We start from the raw sequence: 7500 nt of genomic DNA on the forward strand, positions 1-7500 counted from the left end.
GGTAAGGCATGTCAGAGCGAAAGACAGTAATTTCGAATGAGCCAAGAAAGAGCGGTGCGGGGCCGGTCGGAGCGCACCCTTTTCTCGGTGGCTGGCGGGCGAGAGAGTGCTGCGTCGCCGGCATCGGCGTCGAAAGAAGCCGAGCCAAAAAAAGTTAAAGTACAAACGTGCAAGCATACTAACCTAACCCTAGGTAAGGCATGTCAGAGCGAAAGACAGTAAACTCGAATGAGCCATGAAAGAGCGGTGCGGGGCCGGTCGGAGCGCACCCTTTTCTCGGTGGCTGGCGGGCGAGAGAGTGCTGCGTCGCCGGCATCGGCGTCGAAAGAAGCCGAGCCGAAAAAAGTTAAAGTACAAACGTGCAAGCATACTAACCTAGCCCTAGGTAAGGCATGTCAGAGCGAAAGACAGTAATTTCGAATGAGCCAAGAAAGAGCGGTGCGGGGCCGGTCGGAGCGCACCCTTTTCTCGGTGGCTGGCGGGCGAGAGAGTGCTGCGTCGCCGGCATCGGCGTCGAAAGAAGCCGAGCCGAAAAAAGTTAAAGTACAAACGTGCAAGCATACTAACCTAACCCTAGGTAAGGCATGTCAGAGCGAAAGACAGTAAACTCGAATGAGCCAAGAAAGAGCGGTGCGGGGCCTGTCGGAGCGCACCCTTTTCTCGGTGGCTGGCGGGCGAGAGAGTGCTGCGTCGCCGGCATCGGCGTCGAAAGAAGCCGAGCCAAAAAAAGTTAAAGTACAAACGTGCAAGCATACTAACCTAGCCCTAGGTAAGGCATGTCAGAGCGAAAGACAGTAAACTCGAATGAGCCAAGAAAGAGCGGTGCGGGGCCGGTCGGAGCGCACCCTTTTCTCGGTGGCTGGCGGGCGAGAGAGTGCTGCGTCGCCGGCATCGGCGTCGAAAGAAGCCGAGCCAAAAAAAGTTAAAGTACAAACGTGCAAGCATACTAACCTAACCCTAGGTAAGGCATGTCAGAGCGAAAGACAGTAAACTCGAATGAGCCAAGAAAGAGCGGTGCGGGGCCGGTCGGAGCGCACCCTTTTCTCGGTGGCTGGCGGGCGAGAGAGTGCTGCGTCGCCGGCATCGGCGTCGAAAGAAGCCGAGCCGAAAAAAGTTAAAGTACAAACGTGCAAGCATACTAACCTAGCCCTAGGTAAGGCATGTCAGAGCGAAAGACAGTAAACTCGAATGAGCCAAGAAAGAGCGGTGCGGGGCCGGTCGGAGCGCACCCTTTTCTCGGTGGCTGGCGGGCGAGAGAGTGCTGCGTCGCCGGCATCGGCGTCGAAAGAAGCCGAGCCAAAAAAAGTTAAAGTACAAACGTGCAAGCATACTAACCTAACCCTAGGTAAGGCATGTCAGAGCGAAAGACAGTAAACTCGAATGAGCCAAGAAAGAGCGGTGCGGGGCCGGTCGGAGCGCACCCTTTTCTCGGTGGCTGGCGGGCGAGAGAGTGCTGCGTCGCCGGCATCGGCGTCGAAAGAAGCCGAGCCAAAAAAAGTTAAAGTACAAACGTGCAAGCATACTAACCTAGCCCTAGGTAAGGCATGTCAGAGCGAAAGACAGTAAACTCGAATGAGCCAAGAAAGAGCGGTGCGGGGCCGGTCGGAGCGCACCCTTTTCTCGGTGGCTGGCGGGCGAGAGAGTGCTGCGTCGCCGGCATCGGCGTCGAAAGAAGCCGAGCCAAAAAAAGTTAAAGTACAAACGTGCAAGCATACTAACCTAACCCTAGGTAAGGCATGTCAGAGCGAAAGACAGTAAACTCGAATGAGCCAAGAAAGAGCGGTGCGGGGCCGGTCGGAGCGCACCCTTTTCTCGGTGGCTGGCGGGCGAGAGAGTGCTGCGTCGCCGGCATCGGCGTCGAAAGAAGCCGAGCCGAAAAAAGTTAAAGTACAAACGTGCAAGCATACTAACCTAGCCCTAGGTAAGGCATGTCAGAGCGAAAGACAGTAATTTCGAATGAGCCAAGAAAGAGCGGTGCGGGGCCGGTCGGAGCGCACCCTTTTCTCGGTGGCTGGCGGGCGAGAGAGTGCTGCGTCGCCGGCATCGGCGTCGAAAGAAGCCGAGCCGAAAAAAGTTAAAGTACAAACGTGCAAGCATACTAACCTAACCCTAGGTAAGGCATGTCAGAGCGAAAGACAGTAAACTCGAATGAGCCAAGAAAGAGCGGTGCGGGGCCGGTCGGAGCGCACCCTTTTCTCGGTGGCTGGCGGGCGAGAGAGTGCTGCGTCGCCGGCATCGGCGTCGAAAGAAGCCGAGCCAAAAAAAGTTAAAGTACAAACGTGCAAGCATACTAACCTAACCCTAGGTAAGGCATGTCAGAGCGAAAGACAGTAATTTCGAATGAGCCAAGAAAGAGCGGTGCGGGGCCGGTCGGAGCGAACCCTTTTCTCGGTGGCTGGCGGGCGAGAGAGTGCTGCGTCGCCGGCATCGGCGTCGAAAGAAGCCGAGCCAAAAAAAGTTAAAGTACAAACGTGCAAGCATACTAACCTAGCCCTAGGTAAGGCATGTCAGAGCGAAAGACAGTAAACTCGAATGAGCCAAGAAAGAGCGGTGCGGGGCCGGTCGGAGCGCACCCTTTTCTCGGTGGCTGGCGGGCGAGAGAGTGCTGCGTCGCCGGCATCGGCGTCGAAAGAAGCCGAGCCAAAAAAAGTTAAAGTACAAACGTGCAAGCATACTAACCTAACCCTAGGTAAGGCATGTCAGAGCGAAAGACAGTAAACTCGAATGAGCCAAGAAAGAGCGGTGCGGGGCCGGTCGGAGCGCACCCTTTTCTCGGTGGCTGGCGGGCGAGAGAGTGCTGCGTCGCCGGCATCGGCGTCGAAAGAAGCCGAGCCGAAAAAAGTTAAAGTACAAACGTGCAAGCATACTAACCTAGCCCTAGGTAAGGCATGTCAGAGCGAAAGACAGTAATTTCGAATGAGCCAAGAAAGAGTGGTGCGGGGCCGGTCGGAGCGCACCCTTTTCTCGGTGGCTGGCGGGCGAGAGAGTGCTGCGTCGCCGGCATCGGCGTCGAAAGAAGCCGAGCCGAAAAAAGTTAAAGTACAAACGTGCAAGCATACTAACCTAACCCTAGGTAAGGCATGTCAGAGCGAAAGACAGTAAACTCGAATGAGCCAAGAAAGAGCGGTGCGGGGCCGGTCGGAGCGCACCCTTTTCTCGGTGGCTGGCGGGCGAGAGAGTGCTGCGTCGCCGGCATCGGCGTCGAAAGAAGCCGAGCCAAAAAAAGTTAAAGTACAAACGTGCAAGCATACTAACCTAACCCTAGGTAAGGCATGTCAGAGCGAAAGACAGTAAACTCGAATGAGCCATGAAAGAGCGGTGCGGGGCCGGTCGGAGCGCACCCTTTTCTCGGTGGCTGGCGGGCGAGAGAGTGCTGCGTCGCCGGCATCGGCGTCGAAAGAAGCCGAGCCGAAAAAAGTTAAAGTACAAACGTGCAAGCATACTAACCTAACCCTAGGTAAGGCATGTCAGAGCGAAAGACAGTAATTTCGAATGAGCCAAGAAAGAGCGGTGCGGGGCCGGTCGGAGCGCACCCTTTTCTCGGTGGCTGGCGGGCGAGAGAGTGCTGCGTCGTCGGCATCGGCGTCGAAAGAAGCCGAGCCAAAAAAAGTTAAAGTACAAACGTGCAAGCATACTAACCTAACCCTAGGTAAGGCATGTCAGAGCGAAAGACAGTAAACTCGAATGAGCCATGAAAGAGCGGTGCGGGGCCGGTCGGAGCGCACCCTTTTCTCGGTGGCTGGCGGGCGAGAGAGTGCTGCGTCGCCGGCATCGGCGTCGAAAGAAGCCGAGCCGAAAAAAGTTAAAGTACAAACGTGCAAGCATACTAACCTAGCCCTAGGTAAGGCATGTCAGAGCGAAAGACAGTAATTTCGAATGAGCCAAGAAAGAGCGGTGCGGGGCCGGTCGGAGCGCACCCTTTTCTCGGTGGCTGGCGGGCGAGAGAGTGCTGCGTCGCCGGCATCGGCGTCGAAAGAATCCGAGCCGAAAAAAGTTAAAGTACAAACGTGCAAGCATACTAACCTAACCCTAGGTAAGGCATGTCAGAGCGAAAGACAGTAAACTCGAATGAGCCAAGAAAGAGCGGTGCGGGGCCGGTCGGAGCGCACCCTTTTCTCGGTGGCTGGCGGGCGAGAGAGTGCTGCGTCGCCGGCATCGGCGTCGAAAGAAGCCGAGCCAAAAAAAGTTAAAGTACAAACGTGCAAGCATACTAACCTAGCCCTAGGTAAGGCATGTCAGAGCGAAAGACAGTAAACTCGAATGAGCCAAGAAAGAGCGGTGCGGGGCCGGTCGGAGCGCACCCTTTTCTCGGTGGCTGGCGGGCGAGAGAGTGCTGCGTCGCCGGCATCGGCGTCGAAAGAAGCCGAGCCAAAAAAAGTTAAAGTACAAACGTGCAAGCATACTAACCTAACCCTAGGTAAGGCATGTCAGAGCGAAAGACAGTAATTTCGAATGAGCCAAGAAAGAGCGGTGCGGGGCCGGTCGGAGCGCACCCTTTTCTCGGTGGCTGGCGGGCGAGAGAGTGCTGCGTCGTCGGCATCGGCGTCGAAAGAAGCCGAGCCAAAAAAAGTTAAAGTACAAACGTGCAAGCATACTAACCTAACCCTAGGTAAGGCATGTCAGAGCGAAAGACAGTAAACTCGAATGAGCCATGAAAGAGCGGTGCGGGGCCGGTCGGAGCGCACCCTTTTCTCGGTGGCTGGCGGGCGAGAGAGTGCTGCGTCGCCGGCATCGGCGTCGAAAGAAGCCGAGCCGAAAAAAGTTAAAGTACAAACGTGCAAGCATACTAACCTAGCCCTAGGTAAGGCATGTCAGAGCGAAAGACAGTAATTTCGAATGAGCCAAGAAAGAGCGGTGCGGGGCCGGTCGGAGCGCACCCTTTTCTCGGTGGCTGGCGGGCGAGAGAGTGCTGCGTCGCCGGCATCGGCGTCGAAAGAATCCGAGCCGAAAAAAGTTAAAGTACAAACGTGCAAGCATACTAACCTAACCCTAGGTAAGGCATGTCAGAGCGAAAGACAGTAAACTCGAATGAGCCAAGAAAGAGCGGTGCGGGGCCGGTCGGAGCGCACCCTTTTCTCGGTGGCTGGCGGGCGAGAGAGTGCTGCGTCGCCGGCATCGGCGTCGAAAGAAGCCGAGCCAAAAAAAGTTAAAGTACAAACGTGCAAGCATACTAACCTAGCCCTAGGTAAGGCATGTCAGAGCGAAAGACAGTAAACTCGAATGAGCCAAGAAAGAGCGGTGCGGGGCCGGTCGGAGCGCACCCTTTTCTCGGTGGCTGGCGGGCGAGAGAGTGCTGCGTCGCCGGCATCGGCGTCGAAAGAAGCCGAGCCAAAAAAAGTTAAAGTACAAACGTGCAAGCATACTAACCTAACCCTAGGTAAGGCATGTCAGAGCGAAAGACAGTAAACTCGAATGAGCCAAGAAAGAGCGGTGCGGGGCCGGTCGGAGCGCACCCTTTTCTCGGTGGCTGGCGGGCGAGAGAGTGCTGCGTCGCCGGCATCGGCGTCGAAAGAAGCCGAGCCGAAAAAAGTTAAAGTACAAACGTGCAAGCATACTAACCTAACCCTAGGTAAGGCATGTCAGAGCGAAAGACAGTAATTTCGAATGAGCCAAGAAAGAGCGGTGCGGGGCCGGTCGGAGCGCACCCTTTTCTTGGTGGCTGGCGGGCGAGAGAGTGCTGCGTCGCCGGCATCGGCGTCGAAAGAAGCCGAGCCAAAAAAAGTTAAAGTACAAACGTGCAAGCATACTAACCTAACCCTAGGTAAGGCATGTCAGAGCGAAAGACAGTAATTTCGAATGAGCCAAGAAAGAGCGGTGCGGGGCCGGTCGGAGCGCACCCTTTTCTCGGTGGCTGGCGGGCGAGAGAGTGCTGCGTCGCCGGCATCGGCGTCGAAAGAAGCCGAGCCAAAAAAAGTTAAAGTACAAACGTGCAAGCATACTAACCTAGCCCTAGGTAAGGCATGTCAGAGCGAAAGACAGTAAACTCGAATGAGCCAAGAAAGAGCGGTGCGGGGCCGGTCGGAGCGCACCCTTTTCTCGGTGGCTGGCGGGCGAGAGAGTGCTGCGTCGCCGGCATCGGCGTCGAAAGAAGCCGAGCCAAAAAAAGTTAAAGTACAAACGTGCAAGCATACTAACCTAACCCTAGGTAAGGCATGTCAGAGCGAAAGACAGTAAACTCGAATGAGCCAAGAAAGAGCGGTGCGGGGCCGGTCGGAGCGCACCCTTTTCTCGGTGGCTGGCGGGCGAGAGAGTGCTGCGTCGCCGGCATCGGCGTCGAAAGAAGCCGAGCCGAAAAAAGTTAAAGTACAAACGTGCAAGCATACTAACCTAGCCCTAGGTAAGGCATGTCAGAGCGAAAGACAGTAATTTCGAATGAGCCAAGAAAGAGCGGTGCGGGGCCGGTCGGAGCGCACCCTTTTCTCGGTGGCTGGCGGGCGAGAGAGTGCTGCGTCGCCGGCATCGGCGTCGAAAGAAGCCGAGCCGAAAAAAGTTAAAGTACAAACGTGCAAGCATACTAACCTAACCCTAGGTAAGGCATGTCAGAGCGAAAGACAGTAAACTCGAATGAGCCAAGAAAGAGCGGTGCGGGGCCGGTCGGAGCGCACCCTTTTCTCGGTGGCTGGCGGGCGAGAGAGTGCTGCGTCGCCGGCATCGGCGTCGAAAGAAGCCGAGCCGAAAAAAGTTAAAGTACAAACGTGCAAGCATACTAACCTAACCCTAGGTAAGGCATGTCAGAGCGAAAGACAGTAATTTCGAATGAGCCAAGAAAGAGCGGTGCGGGGCCGGTCGGAGCGCACCCTTTTCTCGGTGGCTGGCGGGCGAGAGAGTGCTGCGTCGCCGGCATCGGCGTCGAAAGAAGCCGAGCCAAAAAAAGTTAAAGTACAAACGTGCAAGCATACTAACCTAACCCTAGGTAAGGCATGTCAGAGCGAAAGACAGTAAACTCGAATGAGCCATGAAAGAGCGGTGCGGGGCCGGTCGGAGCGCACCCTTTTCTCGGTGGCTGGCGGGCGAGAGAGTGCTGCGTCGCCGGCATCGGCGTCGAAAGAAGCCGAGCCGAAAAAAGTTAAAGTACAAACGTGCAAGCATACTAACCTAACCCTAGGTAAGGCATGTCAGAGCGAAAGACAGTAATTTCGAATGAGCCAAGAAAGAGCGGTGCGGGGCCGGTCGGAGCGCACCCTTTTCTCGGTGGCTGGCGGGCGAGAGAGTGCTGCGTCGCCGGCATCGGCGTCGAAAGAAGCCGAGCCGAAAAAAGTTAAAGTACAAACGCGATGCTAATGAGCGAGCCGTTGTCTCGACTAATATGTAGGGGGCGTTCGATCGAGCGTCTGGCTTGAGCGCTTGTCGGCCTAGCAGAACGGTCGCATTGTTATGCCCGGGTTTTAGGCACCGCTGCAGGCGGCCGGCAGAGCTCTTGTTTGTGCGAAACTGAATGGATCGAGCCCGAGAGAGGGCGAGCAAAGAAAAAACGCAAATCGCTCCGTCTGGCACTGCCGG

The sequence above is a fragment of the Styela clava genome, chromosome 5, assembly GCF_964204865.1.
Source record: "Styela clava chromosome 5, kaStyClav1.hap1.2, whole genome shotgun sequence".
Taxonomy (NCBI): domain Eukaryota; kingdom Metazoa; phylum Chordata; class Ascidiacea; order Stolidobranchia; family Styelidae; genus Styela; species Styela clava.